Genomic DNA, 26,333 nt, shown 5'->3' with positions numbered 1-26,333 from the left:
TACAGGTGCCTGTGCGGTATCACTGTTTTAACTAGAGCAGTTACGAATTATAACCACTATATAATCTTTTGATAATGTCGATTGTTCGCCCTCTCCGACAACTTCAACTGAATGAAGACCCCATTTTATGCTTGAAACCTTTACACTTAATCCCTCCTAACGTGTACAAGTCAGTGTTATGCCTTTTCTTTTGTTGACCGATATTTACTATTACGGGCATTTATTATTTGATGTTTTGTTTAAATTAAGGCATTTTTTAGTATTTGAAGGGCCACTACTTGAATGCAAAGTGACCTCTCCATTATATGAATGGTAATCCCTTCTTTAAAACCCTCACCTGATACCTTATGTGTACGCATAATTCCTTTTAACCGAACTACACTTCATCAGCACAAAATTATGCACAAGCACTAGTTGAATATTTGTCATTTATTACCCATTCGGGCAGGTGGCATTGCTTCGACAACTACTAGATACTGAAAAGTGAACAGCGCACTTTTTTCTTTTTTTGAGACGGACGAAACAGAAAAGTACACAACACAAACTGTGTTGTGTACTTCTCTGACTCGTCCATGGAAAAAATAAAAAAACATGCGCTGTTCACTTTTCAGTACGTAGTCACCAACTAGCCCAACGTGGTATCCTGTTGGATAAGTACTACTCATATATGATGTGGCTATCGCCGCAGTGGGTTAACGCAGAAACGCTAACGCCTTAAAAAGTGTGATCAATCGAGCTCTTAAAGGAGTGAAACGTAAGGGACAGAAGGCACGAGGATACTGCACAGGCATGAAAAAGTCAGTTGTTTTATACAGCTCAGTGATTTTTCTATTAAAATTACAGCCCTTCGGGGTTGAGGGGAGGGTTATATGACCAGATAATAAACTGAGAACACGTTATTCCGTATCAGCAGATTGTCGTGCATGTCCAGTTTACGCTTAGTGAGCTGCACGAGCAGTTTGATAAGTTGAAAATTAAAAAAAGACTATATAGACTCTTGAAGCTCAGTACACATGTAATCTTTTACACCACAACTTGTGAAATCACAATCATAACAGTGTATTACTGAATTCGTTAGAAGGCTATTTGTCAATAACTTTGACATTTGTGCTAACCTCTCAACAATGCACCTGGTAATATCAGGTTGCATACGCAACTGCTGCCGAAAATTGATTGATTGTAAGGTTTAACGCGCCGACGACATGCAGGCGATGAGGCGCGCCGTAGTGGAGGGCTCCGGATTAATTGTGACCACCTGGGGATCTTTAACGTGCGTCGAAATCTCGTACACACGGTCATTTTTGCTTTTCGCCTCCATCAGAAAAGCGGCTGCCGCGGCCGGGAACCGAACCTGCGACCTCGTGCTCAGCAGCGCAACGCCTTAGCCACTGAGCCACTGCGGCGGGTTGCTGCCGAAAAGTCGGCTGCCTTACGATTTGCAGCTTGCTAGTCCAAAAGCGACGCTATGCAGAAAAAAAGCAAGCAGTGGTTGTTGGCGACCAAATACAAGAAATCGCCTCATCAAGCACTTTTTAAAGTGTCAGGTTTTTTTCTGCCGCAAGGCAGCATAAGGATCAGTGGCTAAGGCGTTGTGCTGCTGAGCACGAGGTCGCGGGTTCGATTCCCGGCCGCGGCGGTCGCTTTTCTGATGGAGGCAAAAAGCAAAAACGCCCGTGTGTACGAGATTTCGACGCACGTTAAAGATCACCAGGAGGTCAAAATTAATCCGTGGCCCTACACTACGGCGCGCCTCATCGTCTGCGTTGCGTCGGCGCGTCAAACCCTACAATCAATCAATCAAGGCAGCATAAGAAGCAAACTAGTGTGAACAAGTGAAAATCACATGATACAAAGCCGTAAAAATTGCATTTATATCCAAGTCAACACGAACACAATATTATCGTTATGAGGTGCTGGGATAGCCAAGCATATATCCGTCTGGTGCATAGCTCAAGAACGATGTACACGTTGCTATCGTCCTCAAAGTAGCTGTGAAAGCCGACGATGTGCTGGTGATTCAGGCTGTTGTGTATTTGAGTCTCCTGGGCCATCTGCAAACCGATAACGAGAAATTCAACACTAGCTCCACGTGTTTAATTTCTCACGTGTTAAAGGGCAGGCTAGGGGCACATGCAGCCTTAGCCGAGCACACTCTATTCAACATGCTAAACATCTTGTTTCCATTGACAGCACATATACATGTAGTTTGAAACCTGAATGTGCTGCAGCCGCACCTTACCTATAGAGGGGAAGGGAGGAGGCGTGCTAATCAAAACTGCCTGGCATGTTTTTTTCATTTCCCGGAGTGCCAGCCCGCAGACACTTAAGCCACACAAACGGGTGTGGTGTTTCCGGCCCATATTCACTACCAGCCTGAATCCGTATACCCCTCCAAAGAAAGGGGAGGCCATGCATGAACACAGAGAGAAGAGATCAAAGAGGTGGAGCTAAAATGGATAGTTTTACACCAGAAGGCAACGGCCATTGCATCACCAAGGCATACCTGTTCTTTCATGTGATACTTTTCCAGAAGTCGCTTGGAGACTGTTTTGCCAGCGTAGACTGTGCTAGTCTCCTTGTCCTTCAGTTCGTAGCATCTCGCGAAAGTTCCCTGCAGAAAAGATACGTAAGTGAATGGCCAAAGTCTAAACTTCCGTATGTCAGCAAGGGCAGAAAAACGGGGGGGAGGAGGGGGGGGGGAGGCAAAACACATGGAACAGCTATTCCATGATAACCCACTATCCACGTGATGAGAGCGCATATTTAGCGTTATACGGGATTAGAAAATTTATGCCAGGAGCTTCGGTTATGGGGGTGCGGGGATGAGAGAGTGGGCACTGTCAATTCAATTGCACTCAGTGCAGCGCGATTCTCTATGCGCAGGCACATGCCATTCAAACCCCTTTGCACACTATTCCTCGTCTCCGTCGTCCTGTGTTTTCTTTACTACGCTTAACGGAGTTATAATGGAGTACCAGCTCGCTCGTACACACACGTTGTTACACTATTCGTGATCAGGTGTGACTTCGTCATCGGATGTCGTGAAATCTTCTCGTCACAGCTGCCTCGAAGCAATCGCGGGAACTCTCAAAAATTAAAACCTTTGCGCGACACGCAAGAGCAATAAGGAAGCAAAAATGCCTATGCGTAGATTTAAATTTAAGAACGACGTTTCAGCAAAAAGCTCGCGAAATACCCCTGCAAATGCCTTCCTCTCCATCCCCGCCCCTCCTTTTTTTTCAGTAGTCGGAAGTTAGGCATGACGTTGTAAGAAGCAATGGACTGTCTCAAGTTAACCGTCAAGGATGGAGGCTCACGCTCCGGCTGATTGACGAGACACGCCGCTGCACTTGCGAAGGACAGATGTGGTCAAATTACATTGAGAGATTCGCTTGGGCACACGGAAGGGAGGCGGAAATTTGTGAAACAACACTATCAGGTAGTTCGCCCGCAAACAGCCCGTAGCATGAACCATGGCGACGTTAATAAAAGCCGCCGTGCTCTATATCCTCACTTGCGCGGTGAAAAATTCCCATCTCCTTCCTATTACATTGCGCTGCTGCACATGACTGGGCTTGTTCGGTGCACGGAGGTGAACAGCCCCGCGTTGACAAGTTGAATGCCTACCTCGCCGAGGAACTTGCCACGGGCGTACTCTTTTTTTCCTCTCTGGTCAATGATGACGTCGGGAAGCTCTTCGCTAAACAAAGGGCCTACCTTTGGCGGGGTGTCGTTAGCCATTGCAGACGAAACAGTGGTGTGCTAGGGTCGTCAACGCCTATTCCCAAATGACTAGCCACAAGCGCTTTGAAATTGCCACAACCGACGTCGCGTAGGCCTTTTGTGCGCCGATTTGCACGCGCACGGCACCTCATTGGCTGAAAACCAAAGCGGAATGAATACGTGAACATCTTTTCCTTCTTTGGTGACACTCAAGCTAAAATACTCTATTTGAAACTATGTTAATGCTGCCAGTGGTTTTGTGTAGTTATTACATCTGTGAAAACATAAATTAGTTGCGCAATTAAGGAACAGGCGAAGCTTGTATTTCTTTCGCTTGCATCAACCTACACGGAGTGAAGCTACTGTGAACCCAATTTTGGCAAATTGTGGCTCATGGCCATGTGACGCAGTTGACTTTAGTGTGTTGCCACATTTAAAAGCTTTTGTTTATACGGTTTTGTATATACGGTTAGCTTTCTTTGCACGCAATAATTTACGCAAGCGACATTCGTGTTTCTCGTGTATTTGAATATAACACCAAGTTTCGACTTTCCCCAAAAGCCTACTTCTCGACGACATGTCGACGCCACCTTACTAACCTTAGCTTACATTGCAGTAAAAAAAAATGCGGTCCGAATCCATGAAACATTGCCAGTTTCGTCTTTGTCATTGTCATCTTTGTCATCTTTTATTGACATCATCTTTGTCGGTCATTGCCATGACCGACAAAGATGATGTCGTCAGGGGATTGGAATTGCTAAGGATACTATAATTATTGGGTGATTCAGTTCATTATTACGTTCAGCGTAGCTGATTTACTTTTCGTTTTTCTAATTCTGTAAACGTATTTCACTGCGCGACATCACAAAAAAAAATGGAATATCTCCCCTAACGGTAAACCTGGGGAGGGGCGAAGCATGCAGTGTATTCCTGGCGCCTTGCAGTGCAGTGTAGTGTATTCCTGGCGCCTTGGCGTTTTTGCCCAAGGGGATGAAATCGTATGGGGGGGGAGGAGGGGGGAGGGGGTAGAGGTATATATATAGCTTTACTGTAAAAGTCTCGAGTCATTGAAGCACGAAGCGTTCTAGCGCGAGGCGTTGGAAAACGAGTGTCCTGGTGTGTTCTTTTAGAGCGCATTTTTGTCCACGTAGATAAAACGTTTCAGCGCGAGGCGTTGGAAAACGAGTGTCTCGGTGTTTTAGTACCGTGACTACATGAAACTATGACGACGATCGGAGGAGAGGCCGACAGCCCGAGCCCATAAAAGGCTTCGCCTCTAAAAGGTGGGGACGCTGGCATCCATAGCGGCACGTGTTGATTTTAAAACAAGAACATAAAGAAGCTGTGACGCAACAACGCAATGGAAACAAGCAAAAAAATCGGCTTTGCGTGCCATGTGATAACAGTATAACAGACACTTTCACTTGCGGTGCGATCATACCTGTAATCATTCTTACAAACATGGAGTAGGTCTACGTATTAAGCCTCAACCAGATCGGGGTACACTTTTTTATTCCTCGCCAATCCCCCACGGTGGGTACTAACTTCACTCGATGAAGGCAGAACCGACATGTCAGTCAACCACCTGCCCTCACTCGGCCCACCTTCAAATTTCCATGAATCGGCTGTTATCAAGACAGCCAGTGGACAGCTTTCCCCGCTTGCCTTGGGATATCGCCAGATATCAGTCAGTATCTTGGACGACTGTTTTGCGACGCACGAGACCCGTTTGTGTCCGACTCCACCGCTTGCTTGTAACACTCTCTGGAGAAGAAGTCTTCAAGAGCGTCACCATTACAATGTCGTGTGGCCGCTCTATAACGATGATGATGGTTGGTGTTTAATGGTGCAAGGCCAACGAGGGCAAAGAGCGCCAAAACGGTCGCTCTATAACGCATGTTGTGCCTGGCATTTTGTATTCTCGTTCCGGGCTTGTCGCATTCTGCGTGTACGTGGCCAGAACACAAGCAACAGAAGTTATTTTCTCAGTCCTTGAATGCAACCGTTGTATTGTGGTTGAGAAAATCCTGTGAGACTAGAGACCATGCTTCTTAAATCGTTGAGAATTAAGGTTGGGTATGAAAGGTGCCTCCGCGTCATAGACAACTCAAGGCGGGCTCGCCGGGTGTTTGGTTGCATCCACGTAGAGGTGTCCATTTGAAGGGGAGAGCGTGCATAATATTTGCATTATTGTTGATGAGCTTAAAATCTTTAATTTGCCGTTATTACCTCGCGCGAATCGTATGCAACACTGCGTATTAACATTGCCTCACCGAGAAGCGTTTTTTTCCCGGCCGCGAAGGCCGCTTTTCTGATGGAGGCGAAAAGCAAAAACGCCCGTGTGTACGAGATTTCGGCGCACGATAAAGATCCCCAGGTGGTCAAAATTAATCCGGAGCCCTCCACTACGGCGCGCCTCATCGCCTGCGTTGCGTCGGCGCGTTAAACCCTACAATCAACCAACCGAGAAGCGTTTGTTCATCGCGCTTCGCCGCTCCTTGCCATTACCCGCCGCTCGATTAACCCTCGGCGATTTTCTTATAATTAGCATCCACATTTTTTTCCCGTGGCACTATTTAAAGGACCAACTGACTGCAATGACTTGTGTTTTGGAAATCTAAAACTGTCCACAGGCGTATGCACGAAATGGCAACAACGACGCCATTACAGGGGATTAAAGACGTAGCGAAGAGACTAAATGCATGCATTTCGCTTCCCGTTACTCATTATGGATCGACGGAGATGAACATATAGTCCGCATTTGTGCACACGGCACATAATCTGCCACAGTTACTCCCCTCGAAGATGAACGGTCGCCCGCGAAAACTAACGGCCTATTCCCTAGGTTAATCCATAGTTTAATCCATATTTTGCTTCATTTTGCCTAATAGTGTAGTAACGACACCGAGCCGCTCAATCTTTTCTTCGACCCGCAGTGCTTCTTCTTCTCTCCCCTTGCCAGGTATTCTAATTTGACGTTTAAGTTTTACGCCGCCCGCGCGTGCTACATGGGCGCAGACATGAAGTGAAGTGGCGCATTCACAGAAATCTGGTTCGCAAGGTGAAATGTTTAATATTTAGCTCCAGTAGTGCCTATTGCCCACTTGAAACCCGCGATAGTAACGAAACCAAGACATCCATTTATCTCGCGTCGGCGGGAAACCTCTCCGCACCTTGAAACATACTAAATCCCCGATTTTTCGCCCACACGACCGACGAAATCACTGTTTTGGGCCGCGGTCCACGTACAGCTCAGCAAACGTCACTAGTCTGCGTGGACCGCCGCCGGACTGCGACCTTCACGGTCCAACAATTCGCTATTTTTTGGTCTGGTTTTGGCGGAGGACCGCGGTACGTATCAAGCAGCGCAGCCTCGGAACGCGCTCGTCGCGTGGGAACGGGCTGATCACTTGCGCTAATCGAGAGAGGTGTGCATATGGCAACTGTTTGAAAGCACTCCCCTGTGTGGAAGGTATGGTTTACCCTCTTGAAACATACTAAATCTCCGATTTTTTGCCCAAGTGCGTTACTATGCTCATTCAACGAATTTTCGTGGCCGATATCGGTAGCCAGCTGCCGTGCTCATCAGCCATGCTAACCAGCCGTGCTCATCAAGGGTCCGCGGAAGGACGTCATCACCGCCAACCGGAAACGATGACGCGGCAGCTAGATGCGGGCGCTGAAGCTGGAATTGGGTGCAGCGACAACCGGAGTTTGTAAATGAGGAAGCGTGCCGGTAGGCTGGCCCGTCGACAATGACACGACGGTGTAAAAAAAAAAAAAAAAAAGAGAGAGAGAGAGCATACGTCATTTCACCAAGCGCCTCGCCAGCGCAGTAGCGTAAATTCTCCCCCATTCGGTGTTCGCGCCGATGAGTCATTGTTTTTCGTGTACAGCGGCGTATTGCTTTGATGTTTTCCGCCCAAGCATCAACCGTGTTGCACAAGACATGGTGGCGTTCGGCGCACTTTAGCACGGGTCCCGCAGAACGTTGACGGGGAGCGTCAGGCACTGGGTGATAACTGGTCAAGAAATTGCCACTCGGTTATGAAATCACTAGCGTGCACTGCAGGCAGATTCAATAACTTAGCACCGTGCAGGTTGCCTATAAAACTGTTGTTGCTAGGCTCGCTTTCTCAGCTGTCTTTGACGGCTTCGGGGGAATGGATGGTAAAAGTAGGAGCTCGGTTTCAAAACGCTTCCTCTATGGCGAAGGGTATAGCACCTGTTTCTGTACCAGATGACGCGTTGATTTCTTTTTTTATCGGGAGCTTGTGCCATTGTATCAAGGTGGCAACAGAAATCTCCGTTACCTTATAACCACTCCAACAATGGGCGATACTGCTCGCACCATGCTGCTGGATTGAAATCTGCCATAGGATTGTTGCGCGGTTTTAATGCGAATGCATTGAATGGTCCATTGGGTAGAAAGGCCGCCGTGCCTGTAGCTGCGAAACTGTGCCTAAAATGGCCGACGGCGCAAGGAGGATAAAAGCAAAGCTATTGGGTTGAAAAGAAAATGATAAAAATTTGGGATTGGATGAGAATCAAACTCAGGGACAACGGAATGCGAGCCGAGCGCACATCTCCGGCACCGCCGCAGCTCAGACACTCCAGCTCACTTCATATGAACGTAGAGAGTAAGCTGGGGCCTCCGACTTCGAAAACGTCGACAACGTTGGCCCTCACATCATTAGGCTCAACGTTAAGGTATGCGGTAATGTACGAAGAAAGGCATAACAACATGCACGCTCAGGCGTCAGGTGGAGTGCCCAGTGATGGTGACAGTCGCGGTCGGAAGCATTCATTGCCGTTTGGCTGTAACGTCCACATACCCAGCCAGGATTCTCACATACCCACACAAGAGGATTGGCCAATGGCTTTGACAGCTGTCGTTAGAGGCTCACGGCCGATTCACCAATTGCCATTTGATTTACAGGACAACATAACCAAATAAATTTTCCACATATATCCACGCAGTGGGATTGGCCAATGATGACATCTGCCGCCAGAGGCTCACGGCCGGTTCACCAGTTATCATTGGTTGCGGCATCAACATACCGCCTAGAAGGAGCGCACCGCGGCGTTCAGTAGGACAATAATGTTTCGCATTCACACCTCACAAAAAGCGCTTAGGCGTCCTCGGACTTTGTGAATTTCGTCTAACACGATACATCTCTTCAGATACTAGCAATGGCTACCAGACACGTATCCGCCAGAAACTTCGCGCGAAATTATGAATGTGAGTAATACTATGCACAAAAACCCTCTAATTTATCGACATCGTCTTATTAACAAAATTTATTTCGGTAATTTCAAGCGTGTTTGTGCCCTCAGAGAATGAACAAATGTCAATCAATCTTATTCCTTTATTTGTTCACTAAAATGACACCCGAACAAACAGCGAAAGTGGATGTCGATCTTTAGGCCACATTTCCGGCTAACGGGGCAGTACTCACGCTACTTTCTCGTCGGTCAGTCCTTGCCATCGCCAATTGCACGCGATATCGTCGCTCATATGCTTCACAGTATTGAGTGGGAAATGCAAAATCGCCGCAAGGCTCTTTTTTTCTTTTTTCAATATCCAGAAAAAGAGGCATATTGCGTGCTGATCCATTGATTTTTCTTTGCTCCCTACTGTTCTTCTATACGAAGGCTGCGCACGTTGCGTAGTGCCTGAATACTGTCTTATCGAGTATTTTTGCCGACACGTTCCATGAACACCTACTGATCAAAGAAATTGCTTTAGGCAGCCACTTCTTTCACCGAAGCCAGTTCTCTAACCTTGCATCAATTAAAATAAGCAAGCTAAAACCAGAAACGAAACATGACAACTGCAGTTACAGCTGTTATTATGCATGATGAACTTGCAGCGGATACGTTTTTGGCTCAAAAGCGCAACTTGGACGAGAACAAAAATGGAAGATGGCACGGGCACTGACTGTCAACTCTCCCCTGTCGTCTTCTCTTTTCTCCGAGCTGCCCTGTTGAACCAAAACTGAATTCGTTCAAATTCCCCCAAAGAATCGCCCTCACACACCTGCCTGCCCTGTGGTTATTCTTCTGTCTGTCCCGTCTTTCGCGCTGTGACTAGTTACGAACACCTACCATTTCGCACAACTTGCAACTGCCTCCATACTCGTAGCGCCGAAATAAGAATAAGGGCTGTCGTAGAAATAGCCGATCAAGCGGAGAATAAAGGGGCAAGTTTGTCGTTTGCCTCCGGGGAGCAACTCGTACTTCATACTTGCCGAAACCAGCAGACGCAGGGCACGTTTTGTGCAACCATGCTCGTTCGTCGCTGAAGATGAATTTGACAATACTAAAGAAAAAAAATTGGTGGTGATTACGATACTCCCTAATGCGATATTTGGGCGCAGCTGTTTACCCGTTTTGACTGTGCAAAATATGTTAAGGCAAATAATTTCAGACAGGCATATTTGTATGGTTACAGAAAACTTGTATTTGCAGTGCACTCTAAGAAAAAAGGGTAGAAAAAAGGAGGGAATCGAGGATTTTCTCCCCCGGACCAGCGAGCTTCTCCCTTTAGCTAGTTACACGTAGCGCCCTCTGTACGGCCTCAACGAAACACCGAAACGGGGGAGGAAATATTCTCCCCTGTCGTCTGCAATCTGCTGTCGGCGTCGACGCCGAAAACGAAACCGTTCATCGTTGCACTGTGACTTTCGCCGATCGGGCGCATAGGACGACTATGAGCAACACCTCCCCTGCGGTGTGCTGCTTGCTTGTTTTCTCGCTGTCTTTCTTTTTTATTATTACCAGGTGCCCGCCACGCTAACGCACGGCTCGCCAGCCGTGTGTTTGAAGCGCATTCTGTGGGCACCGCTGCATGCTTGCTGTGGGCGACTCGCCTGCGCCCTGTTCAACGTCACCACTTCATTTGTGGACGTTTTATACTGATGCCCAAGGGTAAAAGAGGTCAGCGATGATAGTAAACTGCCCCTTTTTTCGTCAACGAGCGCGGACCGCAGCATATTGACGCAGCAGTTACCAACAACAAAAGGCCCCCATTCGGTAACATCTTGGCTAAATGGTTGCCAGACCAGTGGTGCGCTCTACGCTAAAAGAGCGAAGGCGAAGCCATGAGTGTCATTACCCAAACATACCTGCCATACTGTTTCGTGAAACGTTTTTTCTTCCTTGAGCTATTTTACTGCTCCTTACAAAACCTCAAATTAATAAAAGTTTGCAATTGCACGGGTTACATTTGATGAAATAACAAAACCCACCTAAGGCTTACGCACTGCCGTGGGTTATCGAAACAAGCAACGATCTCACTGTTCCTACCTGCATTCTCGGCAATCAGGGTTATAAATACTTTGTCGCCGTTTGAATGTTTAGTCGTGGCTTGTGATCATGCGGACATGTCAAAAGTGTACTATATGTTATGGTGTATGCGTGTGTATGTTGTGGGTTGCGTGTATTGTGCGTTGGCAGTGCCTTTAATGAAGTGTATGTCGCTGTGTTGTGCTATGTTTCTTCCCAATATGTGCCCGCCCACATGCGACCTCCGTGATGTTGGCTATAATAATATACGTTATCCATAAAGGCAACCAAGGAAACGCCTTGATGTAAGTGCTCACTGATGGTGATGCTTAGTAGCTGCCCCTCCCCACCCCTACTTTTTTTTGTAATCTATCGGTCATTTTAAAACATTTACGATTGCTTTACTTCGAGCACGCTAGAGGGCGAGCAGTGTCGAGGATGCGACAGCGACGGATACGTTTTTCGTGTTGCCTGCATTGCCTTGGCAAGGTGGCCTTTGCCCTGAGATTTACGACTGCAGGCGATCCGCGTTTTGATGCATCGGTTGTAGAAAGGTAAGACGACTAACAATATCTGGTTGTTCTCAAACGGCCGCATTGGATGATTGTGATATCGTGTGCGGTGAACAGCGGGGTTACGAGCCTTTCGGAAATAAAGGCGGCATTTTGAAAGCAATCGGTGGGACTTCTACTGTGTTTACGGCGGCGCGTTCGCTCTGAACGCGTAGGCGGGTCGCGCAGCGAGACGAATGCAAGAAGTCGCGCATATACGATTGACGACATCGCTTGCTAACCGCAGTTCTGGTGCTATTTCTTGGTTATTTTAGCGAATTTTAAGCGCACACAACCACAGTAACCTACGTATTTGTACTTCCTCGATTCGCAGACCGATCAGCTCGCTAGAGAGAGAGAGAGAGAGAGAGAGAGAGAGAGAGAGAGAGAGAGAGAGAGAGAAAACTTTATTATGAACAGATGGGTTAAGGAGACGGGGTGGCCACCAGGCTGGTGGCGACTAAAGCAGCTCGTTCAACCAAGAGCTCCTGGGTGGCCAGGTCGGAGCTGCCCAGCGCCTCCTCCCACTGCTCGCTGCTGGTGATTGGGGGGAAAGGGTCTTGAGGGTCAGCTCGCTAGGCCTTTCCCGCATGACAAGCCTTGCTTGGGTGACGCTGCCAGGGGAGGAACGCTCCTCCATTGCTCACGAAAGGGGGAAATCTTCCTCCACTCCTAGGGGTAGAAACGCGCTCCTCCCTCTTAAAGGGAGAATCTTTCTACCTCTTAGAGAGCAATATATGATACATTCCTGTTTCACCCTTAAGGGAGAAACTACCACACCTTTTTTTCTTAGAGTGTGGCTGACGAAGCACATGCATCGGTTGCCTCGCTCATTGTGCAGACCTCACTCGGAGTTTCGGCGTCAGCGGTGCTGAGCCTCCACTCTGGCAGCTCATTCAGCTGCAGCGGCTGACGAAGCCCACGACCGGTTGCGTCACTCACAGTTCAGCACTCACTCCTGATGGCTGCAGTGCGCTAAGGCAGCACTCACTCGTGGGTTCACTCGACGGCAGGTATGGTGGTCCTCTGCGTCGGCGGCGCGAAGTGCGTCTCTGGAAGGGACATCGAACTGCGTCTTAGGAAGCGAGCGCACATCATCGTCCCGCGCATACGCCCCTTACGTTTTCGCCAAGAGTTGCGCAGACGAACGTCTCATGCGGGCACAGCAAACTGCCCCCTCCCCCCCGCACACTTTCGGAGAAGCGTCTCGCGCCGCCATGGCGAACCACCGGCGCCGTGCTGTCTACTTCTTCCTTCGTCCTTGTTTTTTGAGCGCTTCTGTATTCCACCAAAATGAACCACCGTCCCCTCCCAATTTTAAATGCAGAGCATTTCTTTAACTCACGATGTCACCCGGCGTTGTCGGCGTGCCTCGGCGTCCGCAACAGCCGTTCCAGGTGCGCCCTCTCCCCCACTCCTCCTCTCCCGCATCACGCTACCCTCCTCGCTCTCAACAACAGGTCCGCACCCCTCCCCCTACACTATATAAAAAAATAATACTTACCGGCGCCTGGTTTCGATCCCACGACCCTGCGGGCGGAACGCAAGGTACATGGTGCTCTACCCACTGCGCCACAAAGCCGACACAGAATTGAAGGCTACGAACGCGCCTTATATCCTTGACTCATTCAAACTACGTCAAGAAGCTGCTGATACAACGCATTCACTACCTGTAAGCGGAACGCGAGGTACATGGTGCTCTTCCCACTGCGCCACAAAACCGACACAGAATGAAAGGCTACGAACGCGCCTTATATCCTTGACTCATACAAACTACGTCAAGAAGCTGCTGATACAACGCATTCACTACCACCAACTCCCCAAACACTAAATGTTAAGGCAATACACCCACCCCCTATGCGACGCATGTACTCGAGTCCCCCTCGCGGGGAGATGGGCCCTTTTTTCGACAGTCTCCTCCTCTGCTCCCTTTCACTCTTCCGACTAGCCATTGTTCGCTCGATGACACCGACGGCGACGCCCCTCAGCCTACGAACGGGCGCCGAAGGGTTGCGCACTAAACATTCGGGAAGCTTGCACTCACGCGCAAGACCTGAATGGCGAAGCTGTGGGTGAGCATTGACGGACACATAGTTAAGTTTCATAGCTTATTCCATAGTGCTAGTCGTCATCCTCGTCTTCGCGAGTGGTGGGTGCAAAGTCACTGCACAGACGCTGCCACGCGGGGGGCTCTTCTACGATACTGAGCGCATGTGCACGACACGAAGACTGGCTATTATACGAACGAACCGAGAGGCGCACGCTATGATGTGGCTTATCGTTCGAGCAGGTTCTGCGACGATTACGGCGTGGCTCTTTCTACGAACGAACCGAGGAGCGCACGCTATGACATGACGTTCGTGTCTTTCCGTTGTCTAGCGGGTATTGAGACAGCTGCGTGAAGCGTTCCTCTGTGGTAGTTTTCTGCAACACCGAACTTACGGCCAGTAACAAGAGCTCCGCTGATAAAAATTCTGACAGCGCTGCTTCACTGTCTCAAAGTGTCCACAACTATTGAGGAAGGGTAAACGATGTTTCATGTAAGGAACAAAGGTTGGTAGGGATGCTATCGTCTCCTGCTCTCTCATCCGCGGCCGCAACGCGAATGAAGTTACGACACTTAGCCCTCACAAATCAAGCGCTGCTGGCCAAAGATATTCAAGATAATTAATTTTATATTATTTCAAGTGCTGTATTTGTATCTTCAGAAACTGTCGCGTGGGCGGGATATCACGGACGGCGGGTGCTTTGGTGGTCCGTAGTGCTTCCGTGAGCCACCCCGACTACACGGTGCGTCGTCCTCAGAGGAACAAAGCCTGGCGTTCGCACCGGTGCCGCTCATAATCTGAAACACCGGCGGCGCGCATCCGGCGGCCACCTTGGCGGGGCCAGTGCGTCCCGCGAACATGCCGATCGAAGCAAATCCCAGCGGCCAGCGGCGGCGTCACCCCGGGGACGTTCTCGGGCGGCTTTGAAATTATAATTGGAGGCACGCCGGGCGTTAACCAAATTACGCGATCGCCGGAGACGAGTGCGGAACCGGGCGCGCGACGAGTGCCCTCGCCACCGCTTTGTGCGCCGCTGGGCCTCAATTATTCAGCGCCCCACGGCAGCGCCCGCTGCGCTGGCCGGGCAACCGGAGGCGGCCGTCCAGCCAGCTGCGCGCGCTAAAATCAGCGCGAAGAACGCGTGCGTGGAGGCGCGATGCTTTAATGCCTCAGTCACCACGGCCACGGCATTACGCGCTGGCCAAATAGGGCTGCGCTGGAAATCTTAGCGGCGCTAACCAAGCGAGAACAACTACACGCGGTACAAAGTGCCGCCTCGCGGCCATTTCGCAGAAACATCAAGAGTGTCACTGTTTACACTAATCAGAACGCCAACATCGCGGCGCACTGCTCTTGTGAACGGAGTGCGCAAAGGGAGGCGCTGCTTCCTGCTTTCACTTCTCCCGCTGTTTGCGTTGTTGGCGTTAATTAGCGCCGCAAACAACGTAGGCGAAACATTTCCAGAATTTTCAGCGCTCTTTGTATGTTGTTTATGTAAAAAAGTTTTATTCTTGTTTGGAGGTAGCATTGTCGCTTAAGTGTTGGTAGAAAGTACTGACCACATAGGCGTCACCTACATATAGATTTCGAACAACCGAGGGAACAGGTTAGATCATGGAACGGCTACTCAACAATGGACCGTATTCATGTCATCAGCCGATAATGGGAAATCGGCAAGGCAAAACTGATTTTTATGGCATTCATACTTTACGAAAAAGCATTTTACTCAGACGCGGCCGCAGCAATCGGAGCAATCAAAGAACACGGAGTAGGGGAGACGTACATAGTGCTATTAGATCACACATGCAAAGCGTGTACGGGTACGGGGATCATGCATAAGGGTTGGAAGTTCCCTATAAGGAATGGGGGCAGAAAAGGGGACACAATCTCATCGCAGTTATTTCCAGCCTGTGTCTCAAGGATACCCAGGAAGACTGGTAGGGATAGTTCAGGATACGAGTAGATGAAAAATATTTGAACCACTTGAGGTTTGCGGGTACCATTTTCTTGTTCAATCGATGAGTCGGAAGAAAACTGGCAAAGGATGCTTCAGGAACTATTCTAGGAAAGCTCAGTCATGGATTTAAAGATAAATACTGGGAAATCAAAAGCAGGGCTCAATCGACGCGGAGAAACCGCCCCTTCAGCCTACGTAATAAATCCCACACGAGGTGAATAATTAGTATAACTTTCCTGCACGAGTTGACAGTGCTCATCCAAGACACGAGAAGGAAATCAGGTATAGAACTAGAGTGGACAGCCACTCTGTCCATGGTCGTCGGCGGCGTTGGCAGTGAGCAAAAATCGGCGTTAGCGACAAACCTTGTAGAGGCACTTGGCGGCACCCACCGAAGCCCTCGGGATCGTCGGGCGCTGTTCCAACAGTGCAAGCCAGAGTGTGCGAGCAGGAGCGGAATTTTTTCGCCGCTCGGAATGTTTTCATGCTATGCGAACGGGACCACTATCACGTTCCACTTTAAAAGGCGAAGCTTATGCTTCCTCCACACACTGAGTAGAACGTTTGAAAAGGGGAATGGAGCAGTCTCTTACGACATTTTGAGTTCTGCGGTTGCGCAGTGATCAGGCCAGTTCTGTGGATAATTTTTATTTCACAGCGCTCTGCCTGCTATGCGCGTGCATGTATGTATCGTGACGAAACTTTGTCAGAGTTCGGGCGGGCCTCAAATATTGATTGTTTGGTACAGCATTAATGCCGTATAAGGAGAGTTCCTATGGTGTCCCAGCTCTAGAAAAGTGACTAAGTGCATACTCCCGGACGTCGCATCTACTTACAACCAGTATTTTCCATTACAGTAGCCTTATTAAATATACAAGCGGTAATGTTAATTTTGAAGTTTTAGAGCGCCTTGGAAACCACCCTAATGAGGTTTTTTCGCCGCGCTTCAATTTGAGATGTACAGTGTTTTTTTTTTTTTTTTTGGGGGGGGGGGGGGGTAGAGGGGTGTAATATAGACGACAAAATAGGCGAGATGGGAAAGATCCCGCCACCATCACTCGACGTAATGAGAAACGACAGCCCAGTTATGATGAAAATAGGGGATAACTGACACAGCGGCTACTTGCTCAGGCGTATTCCTAGGCGACCCATTTTCCTAAACTCCCATCTTCGGCTCGTGGAAAGGGTCGTCCCAGCGGGAGTTTGCCATGAAGACAAACTAAGGACCCCAACCCGCATATTCTATGCCCTCAATTATGTTTATTCTGCCTTTCTCGCTCCTCTGGACAATGCAAACACATGCCACGCCGAGCCTTTTCTAATGATTGTAGGGTTTAACGCGCCGACGCAACGCAGGCGATGAGGCGCGCCGTAGTGGAGGGCTCCGGATTAATTTTGACCACCTGGGGATCTTTAACGTGCGCCGAAATAATCTCGTACACACGGGCGTTTTTGCTTTTCGCCTCCATCAGAAAAGCGGCCGCCGCGGCCGGGAATCGAACCCGCGACCTCGTGCTCAGCAGCGCAACGCCTTAGCCACTGAGCCACGGGGCGGCCTCTCTCGCATCCACCGTGGTCCCACGTAATTCGCGCCAGCAGCGCCAAATCCTCCCCTAGTAGTACGTGGCCTCTGAGAAACGTTGCATTAATCGCCATGGCAACGAGTGGCGAGGGGGGAAAGGGCGTTTGCTGACGTCGCGGACGCTGCTGACGTCATTTATCCCGCGGCAGCCGGGCCGTGCCGCCGCGCGCCGGCCCCTGAAACCGACGCTCGTCCAACTTTCGCGTCTGCCGCCGGTCGCTGCCTCATGGGCCGCTCGGCAATGGCACCAGGCGCGAAAGTTGGACGAGCGGCGCCGATGACTCGAAATGGTCGCCGCCCGTCGTTTGTTATGTGCGCAGTAACGTGTTTAATAATTGGACGAAGAAAACATGTAGGTAATAGTACGTTTTCTGGTGTCGAATTGTTGTCTTTGTGGCGATAATAATTGGAGTGTTACACAAACATTATTTTTGCTATGCATTTATTCAAAATTCATATGAGGACGTATTTGATTCGAAGTCATGAAAACACATGTACTACACCAATATATTGCACATACATTTTATGTACACAGTATTGGACTAAGCAAAAATATGAAACATGCAAATTTAGGCATACAATATTGTACAATAGGGAAAAAACGTGCTACATACACATTTACAATAACACGGTTAGGCGGGCTAGTTGGTATTCTGAATTCATGGCTGTAACTTTTGCGCAACTTTACACGGTGACAGGTACAGGTCTTCGAGTCCCTTTTTGTATCGGTCTCCGTCTAAAGTTACAGCCATGAATACACATTTAGGTACACAATACTTGATTACGAGAGAAGAACTTCGAAAGTTCTAGTCCCTACACAGATTTTGTTTTCGCGCACACCTCGGCGGGAGAAGAAAAGAACTTGAAAGTTCCACTCAATGTATACTTATTTCTTGGGCTCACCTCGAGACAGGAATGTTCTTTAGACATTAAAAAAATTCGTTTCAGTTCAGAGACACAATAATTGGGAATCTATATGTTAAAAGAAAGCACGAACACGTATGCTTCAAGCCCTGCCTTTCGGGCGAGTTAACGCAAACTCTGAAAGAAAGCGTTGACCCGCCCATTAACCTGCATACACTTCCGAGAAATCATGTTCACAACAACAAAATGCAGCCATAAAAAACTGTTGCAACACAATGACCGCACTGTAGACACTCTTTGCTGGATTATATCTACGTACAAAAACAATGCCCAACCATGTGCACGTCGTAGAACACAAAACACAAATCGAACGCACCCGTCTTTTCTTTTAATGGCCCGTGAATTAACAGTCTGCTTACCGGGGGTGGGAGGGAAGGTGGGAGGGGGAAAAGACACCCAGAAAAAAAAAGAAGCTTTCCTGTATTTTAAGCCGCAGATATCGGCCAGGTTGTTACAAGCTACCCTCTAACTCGCGTCTGGGGAGCGCCTCTTATCTCATCCTGTCCGATACGGCATGACCATTCTAACTTCAGAACTATGGAACACCAAACACATTCGCGATAAGATGACAAGGCGCGGGCGCGCAGTTTAGATTGAACAGCAAAGCCGGCAATGCTACTTGGTTTTATTTATTTTTTAATGAGCGAAACGCTTGCAATGGCGGCTGCAGACAACGCATGTATTTCGGTTTGGCCTTCCACTGCTTCATGTGAAAATCGACTTGCATTGAACACCGCGGAGTTACGTCAGATTTTTCGGAGCTCTGAAGCAACGCTTGGCAGTAGTTTCGCCGCAAATATACGTTTTGGAGCAAGACGGGGGAGGAAAAAATGCTTAGGGCGCAGCACCACCACGCCATCAATCGATGTTGTAGTATGTACGCCATGAAAGGCAAGAAGCGCGTACAGTTGAGCTTGCCTTCTTTGTGAGCAGGTGCGTCGTGATGACATTGGATGGATTGAGGAGAGTCACCGGAGGAAACGTCCAATGAAGTCGCAAACCATCCTCGACTTGGAGCCCAAAGCTAGACTCATACCTGCTGCACGAAACAACAAAAAATACCTTGATAAGTATACTGAATCGACGTTCCAGCAGTTACTAAGGCAATCATCAAAAAGCGGCAATGCCACCACAAATTGATCTTGCGAGCAAGTGTGTGCGTGCCAAAGACACGTTTACTTCTACTAAAACTTTGCGTACCTGCACAGCTGGGATATATTTGCACATTAGTTTCCACTCCAAGACGAGTGACATGTCTCATTAACTTCACGTTACATGCGCGAATTATTTTGAAAACAGAAGAGTGCAATCAGTCGGCTTTTAAGGAATTCACTATAACTTGTACAAATCTAATTTGCTTACCTGTTGTCTTTGGAGAAGGCGAGAAACTTGGTCGAACTGTACCGCCCTGTGTTGCTGCACCACAGAGCTGCGCAGGAGTGGTAACACTCCTTCCTCCGCTGCCCCATATTTAGAATACATTCGAATGTATTTTATAATGCAGCAAAACTTTCCGCCCATGGAAGCGTTTAGGCAACCCGCGCAACCCTTCGCACGCCGGCTCTCTCACGCACGTACCGAACTGGCCCGCCGTGCGCGCCGAGAGAAAGAAAAAAAAAATATTGGCGCCGGTGAGCTGTTGCGCATGCGTGAGCAGGCGCGGAAGCGTTGACGGTGTGGAAAGAAAGAAACACTGAGGGAAAGGGAAGGGCCACGCCGCAGCACCGTGCCGCTAGGATCGCCACAATTTCGGAAACCGAAACTAGCCAAAGTCGCCGACCAGTGACTGAGCCACCGCGGCGGGTCCGCGCCTTTTCTAACCGCTCTGCGTCGGCTAAAGAAGGGAGCGCTCAGGGCCCGTTGACGTCAGAGCGCCACCTGAACTGCACCCCTCTCTCAGCCACTCTCGCGCATCTCCTTGCCATGCTGTGCTTTGGAGCCCAAGTGGGAGAGGTGAACAGCCGCTTCTGAATCCTCTACATCGCTGGACACTGCTGACTTCGCTTAAAGGCATTAGCGCAGGGGGGGAAGGGGGGGGGGTAAAATTTTGACAAAAAGTATAAAATATAATAATGTGTAAATCCAAATATAACAGATAAATGAAAATATAAATGTCAAAAATAAAAAGAGGCCATGGCGAAGCCGCTTCCGAGGAACAAAGCAAGGGCCGAAACTTGAACTACGTCTGAATGCGAAAGTTTACTCAAATTTGATCTACCTGCAAGTGAACGAAATCTGTTAGTATACGTTGGCAAAATTTGTGCTGAGTCGTCAAATTAACCCCTATTTCCGGAAGCCTACTTCAGCCAGACATGATTGTTATCCGTGTTCACTGGTTTTCGTTACTGCGCATGAAACGTTATCGCTTTCCTCGCTAGGATGTCATAAACTAAGGCGATATATTTATAAGTAATCCCTCGTTAACTCTAATTCGCATATCTTTGAATATCGGTTAAGCCGACTCTTTTTTTTTTTTTGCCGTGCCATAGGCGCCATGTATTCCCCACCCCCCCCCCCCCCCCCCCCCCCCCCCCCTATCTCGAAACATTTGTTTTAGGGGGACGGCGGATATCTCGAGAAGTGTTGCAGAGAGGACACGAGGCAAAACACACTACATACAGCTGATAAGGTCTGCGTTCTAAAGCGGTCGTCAACGGCAAATTTGCTGTACGAGGCTTAGTTTCCCGTTATCAGAATGCTGCCCAACGCCTGCAAAGTTGAAGAGAGCTGCGTACGATGCAGCTGATCATGATGACAAGGCTCGAGACGTGCCTACAACGACAGAAACAATAAAGATGCTGCACCTGCTTCGTAACAAGTTGGAATGTAGCCGTGGCGACCAAAAATTCATTCGATGCACTGAGAAGCTCGGGAACTCTTTTCTGAGACTAGATGCGAACGCGAAACAGGCAAGCATCACGTGTTTCTTTCTTCCGAAACAAGAAAAATTTGTTTTTTCTGTGAACATTTTTTGCCTTTATTGCGACAGCGCCCCTGAGCAGTGAAGATTTTGTCATGACCGTTAGCTTTCATACAAATTTTCGGCACTTTGCTTAACTCGAAACTTCTATCTCGAAATTTTCAGCGGGTTTTACGACCGAGTTAACCAGGGATTACTTTATATAAAGGAAAACCGAACCCTTTTATTTAACGGGAGAGTAAGGGTTATTTCAGCTCGTGCAGCTTAGTATTAAAAATAAACAGCTGGTCTAGCTTTCAAATAAAATAAAATAAATTGATCTGATCGTATTAGATTTGATTTGAGGTCAGAAGGCAAGCTCGACGATACTGAGTACCAACCGATGCTAAACTTCAGGGTCTTTTTTTTTTCTCCAGAAGTCGACGAGTGATTCAAATCTCGTGACTGCACTTGCGCCCAAAGTTCAGAAAGTGGTATAATGTGGCCCTGCAAAAACTGACTACTGATTGATCGATCGATCGATTGATCGATTGATTGATTGATTGATTGATTGATTGATTGATTGATTGATTGATTGATTGATTGATTGATTGATTGATTGATTGATTGATTGATTGATTGATTGATTGATTGTGAGGTTTAATACGCGCCGACGCTGCCGCCGCACAAAAATTACAAAAATGAGCTATGAGGCGCGCCGTGCACAGGGAGAGGGGGGGGGGGGGGCTACGGACCAATTTAACCCCCCCAGGGATTCTTACACATTCAGAAATTTCCTACCCACGGATGCGTCTTCTTTCACTACGAAGTTTTCTCATTATTTTTCTTAAACTATTTCAAGTTATGCGAAAGTTGGTCCGCGCAGTCTTAAAAGCATATAATCTTAAAAGCTCCTGCTCCTGTTTTATTTTTTTTTATTTTGTATATCAGTAAAACAATATTCGTTTTCGAGATTTGACTAAGAATGTCCACGTATAGAAGCTTCCGAGGCTACAAACTTCACTCGATCAAAGTAGGTTGTCGGTTCGGTGGAAGATCGGGGGGGGGGGGGGGGGGGCGGTTGTATCGACGGACCTCTGGGGGGAGGGGGGTTACTGGGGGGGTGGGGGGTGGGGGGGTCTGAAACGGAGCAAGTTTGAATAGCGGTCCCTTAGCGGTGCGGTACTGCGGCTGTGGCGCCATCTGTGAAAGGACACGGCAAACAAGAAGACGTTTGGCCGTCCGCAGTAGCTCTTTAGCATTTCCCTTGGATACGCCATCGCTGACGTCCTGAAATACACGAGTTGGCAGGAGAATACAAATTTTGGTTTAAAATGTTTTATTTCTCAGTGAATAAAACAAAAAGAAACTTGTATTTTGTCTGCATGGCTCCTTTAAAATTGGCTTTGCCACAAAGTGTTTTCGCGTGGGACAACGTATTCACCGCTTACAACCTCAGTAATGTGGCAACTGCGGGCATCCTCGATTTACCACTCCTGGATATTCTGCGGGCACTCCGAGGACTGCTGCCGAACTGAAAGTCCCACGGGAAGAACACATGGGAATATCGAGCGCTTGATCTTGTCCCTGGCAGTGCGCGGGCGACCGGGACTTCCATCTGCCCAGTAAAAGACTCGGCATGCGCAGCTACTAAAGCCTCTGGAGATAGTGTTAACCGAGACACGGGAGCATAGTTTCTTGAGCGGCGCACGGTATAGATTGAATACCGCTGCGCGATAAGCCTCAGAAGCAGGCGACGCTTATCTCGCCGCCAGCACAAGGTTGAAGCTGCGGTGGTTAAAACTTTGAGGTGTAAAGAGTGACCCCAGAACGCATGCCTCACGTGGTGGCGCTTTCCGCAGTGGCGCCGCAGACCGGGTTAAAGTTTAGCTCTGAAAAGCAGTATTGCCGCAGTGTCAATCCAGCACCACGAAATACTGAAAGTCAAGGAATACAAGTGCCTGTTAGTGTGGATATATGAAGGAAAAGAGACACTAAAGGAATCGGGAAGAATCACTTAAAATTAAAGGTGTGCGGAACGGCAGTAAAATGGAACATCGATTGGTGTAGGGGTACGACAAGTATTGGAAACAGCGTAATGGTTCCGACCTTACATTTGCTAACTCCGTACTCCCCTCAAAATGGGACACGCTATCAGAACTAAAAGTAAACCAAAGAAGGTAGGCCGTTTGGCTTTAGGCGGGCTCAGTAAAACAACTAACGAAGTAATACAGGGAACTAAGAACTGGCGTCATTTGAAGTTGGAAAACCTCAGAGTGAAATATGTTATGAGAAGAGTTTAACAACAACAAATCCATATGAGTGGACAGCTAAAAGGTTTAGGTATGTACATCTACATGAAAAGCGTGGACACGCAGTGCCGAACAGGAACTAGTAGGCTAGCGATAAAATACATGACGGGAAGTAAAGAAGCAAAGATAGCCAAGATAATAAAAAAATCTAAGCATGCAGAAGTGAATAAATGAAGGGGCAAATGCAATTGAAAACCTCGTTAGAGATGTTCAGAGCATAGAAGTTGATATCGGAGGATGACGACACCGATGGCAGTAGTTTGCCTTTTGCGGGCAGACCAGGATTCTTGAGAATGAGAAGCTTTCCGGGGAAGTCTACTCACATTCAGAGTGCACGTGTCGTTTTCGGTGAGTGAACAGGATCGATTCGGCACATTTTGGGGGGGGCGTGATTGTATCTACTCGAATCCGCATGAGGGAAATGTGCTCCTTCCCGAATCACTGAGGTCTAAAGCTACACAAAAAGTAAACTACAAGGTTGTAGAGAGGACTAGAGAGAAATTGGAATGCCGGTGGAAAAAAGGCAAAGTGGATAATCTTGTTGCAAAACAGCTACCACCTGTTACGAGTGAGTGAGTGGAGAGAGTAACACTGATACTTTGCTTCTTTGGTAAAATGATACATGTCGTCACCGCTATACGAAGACCATGGGGATGAATCAATCAATCAATCAATCAATCAATCAATCAATCAATCAATCAATCAATCAATCAATCAATCAATCAATCAATCAATCAATCAATCAATCAATCAATCAAATAATCAATCGATCGATCGATCGATCGATCCGCCAGCTACTGAGCATAGCAGGACCGCAGTCTTGGTTCCTTCCGCGCGGCAAGCGTTTACAGCCGCACGCGGTTGAACTGTAGCTTGCGTTACGGTTTAATCCCACTAAGGGGGAAGGCCTCGTTCATATTTTGGTAGCAATGTGCCCTGGAATTAATGCGGACTTGCACCCAAGGGATCAACTCGTAAATGACATGCTGTTCGGAATTAACACAAGGGTCGAAAATGCAGCAGCGAGCGGTTTACCGCAGTGCGGATTTTAAATGCGAAGTTTCATTCGAGCTTAGTGCCGCGGGCTTATGGTTCGTTATAACTAAATAATATCGGGAGTATTAATTTAGCCCACATTTTCTTTCACTGATTTGCCGCACATGCCCGAAGCGAGTTCGTTGCCCTCCCTTTTAGCATACGATTTAATACGCGGTCTACTGGCGAGGCGGAAGTGGTGTCGAAATTCATCAGCATACGAGCTTAGTACAGCCAGCACACTGGTGCATTCAATAGCTCACAACACTTCAGTGAGTCTGTTACCAGACCGAAAATAAAAAAAAAATGCTATTTTTCTTGCTAGCATATAAGTGCCCGGCCCGATCCAGTATAAAGGATATACGCGGACGAAAATATCGTCGCAGCGCCGATCTGTTCCACAGTGGAACCGGCGCCCGGAGGGACACTCACACCGCGCACTCCTTGCGCCGCCGAAAGAAGTAGCACTATGGTCGTCTTGTGCTGGCTGCGGACATTAGGTACAAGATACACTGACATACGTTTGGCTACACCTAGAATACGGAAGAGCGTACCGTGTTCCCCCACTGTACCATATGAATACCAGCTCTACCAGTTGTATAGTGCGGGCTCGGCCTAACGCAGGTAGCGGGCTCGTCCAAAGGCAGAGTTAGTGCTTTTTTCGCTCTACTCGTCCGCATTGTATACCATTTATACCATATGACTATTCTAACCCCGGGCTTCGTTTTTTCGCGGGTCAAAGCATTCTTCGTACATAATATTCGTTCGATATAAATAAACTTAAATGAATATTTTGTCCTTTGTTACTCTCTCGTTTTTTGTAATCATGCATGGTACCAGGCCTTCATTTCACCTGCAATCAAACATCCACGCATAGGTGCACGCCACTGCAAGCAACCCGACACCCTTCTTTTCATTTCTGCCCTTGCGGCACAGGCCAGGTAGTTCATCTTGATTCTTTGCGCCCACATTACTCCCCCTCGCGTAGTTTTCCCGTTTTCGAATAACTTTCTGTTTCAATGAAAAGGACCATTATTTTTGGGCGCTGGGCTTTTATTCGAGGAAGGCTAAAAAGGACCGAATGCGAGTCGCAAGGCTGGCACGGGAACCCGTTTCTCCGCTCTTCTCGATAGTTTTCAAGCCTAAAAAGAAAACAGATACTGGGTACTCCTTTATTTTCTCATGCGTGCGCAACTCTCTTTCCACCGCACTGAACACAAGCAAAGCAATCTCACAGAGCCGCGGGCCCTAACGAAGTCAACTTGGAACAACGCATGTAAGATGCGCCTTTCTTAAGCCTCCTTCCCGTTGTTCTGAAAACTCATTAGGAAATGATTTTCCCAGAGGCAGTCGCGCTGTTCTACTTCAACCTGAGAAATTACTCCCCAACAAGATGTAGCGTCGTGCTACGTGCCCAGCATGCTCTCGCTCATCCGCGTGTCGGGTCCCGCGAGACTCTAATTTTCGCGCGCTGCTTATGAGAAAGTGGAGGTGCAACGTTTCGCATATCTTATGCATGCGTTACGCGACCGGCTGCGAGGTTTTAAAAAAAATTAAAGGAAAGATTTGGAGGGAAACGTGCGTTGTGCACTTTTCCTTTCGGGGTTTAATTCAAAGCGGAAAATCGTCGAGTACCTGAACAAAACTCGCCGCGGAACGAGCGCTCAAATGAAGCGAGAGATTTTGACCCGCTTTGCAGAGAAAATGTACGGTGCGAATTAACGTCCCCGTCTTATTCCCGGTTAAATCGGACGCATTTCCCCCCCGTAGAACGCCACTGCTCGCGTTAAGCTGTTACTTGCGCAATCCGTAACTGACCTACCACGGGAACAAATTAAATTAGAAGAAAAGCAGACACGTTTACCGCGGCGCTCCAAAGAGAATAAAACATTCATGATTTCACTGCGCATGCATAAGAGCCATGATTAGAGCAATAAGATCCACGCGCATGCGTGGCTCTTATTTGCCTCCGGTTTCCTCAGCCTTATTTTCACCTTGCTTCGCGATTACGAATC

At 48.2% G+C, this 26,333-nt stretch overlaps 1 protein-coding gene and 1 long non-coding RNA gene across 4 annotated transcripts in view; one reads left to right on the top strand and one right to left on the bottom strand.

The window, feature by feature from the left end:
* The window catches only part of LOC144155477 (protein O-mannosyl-transferase Tmtc3-like), a 431,255-nt gene that overhangs the window by 223,817 nt on the left and 181,105 nt on the right, over nt 1-26,333 (top strand). The window contains exon 1 of one of the 3 annotated variants that reach the window (XM_077686943.1): nt 11,483-11,564. The exons of the other annotated variants lie outside the window; for them this stretch is intronic. The gene's annotated coding sequence lies outside the window, so the exon portion shown is untranslated. Of the gene's footprint in view, nt 1-11,482; nt 11,565-26,333 lie in introns of those variants that run through there. 3 annotated transcript variants of the gene reach the window in all.
* The window catches only part of LOC144155478 (uncharacterized), a 91,991-nt gene continuing 67,505 nt past the window's right edge, over nt 1,848-26,333 (bottom strand). Inside the window, exons 2-3 of the long non-coding RNA XR_013319580.1 lie at nt 2,504-2,611; nt 1,848-2,051 (exon numbers count right to left, since the gene is read on the bottom strand). This is a non-coding gene — a long non-coding RNA (uncharacterized LOC144155478). The remainder of the gene's footprint in view (nt 2,052-2,503; nt 2,612-26,333) is intronic.

This window comes from Haemaphysalis longicornis, unplaced genomic scaffold (genome assembly GCF_048455015.1).
Source record: "Haemaphysalis longicornis isolate Haplotype H1 unplaced genomic scaffold, Haemaphysalis longicornis Haplotype H1 scaffold_1, whole genome shotgun sequence".
Lineage (NCBI taxonomy): Eukaryota > Metazoa > Arthropoda > Arachnida > Ixodida > Ixodidae > Haemaphysalis > Haemaphysalis longicornis.
The sequence above is the reverse complement of the archived record's forward strand: the minus strand, read 5'-3'. Positions and strand labels throughout refer to the sequence as shown.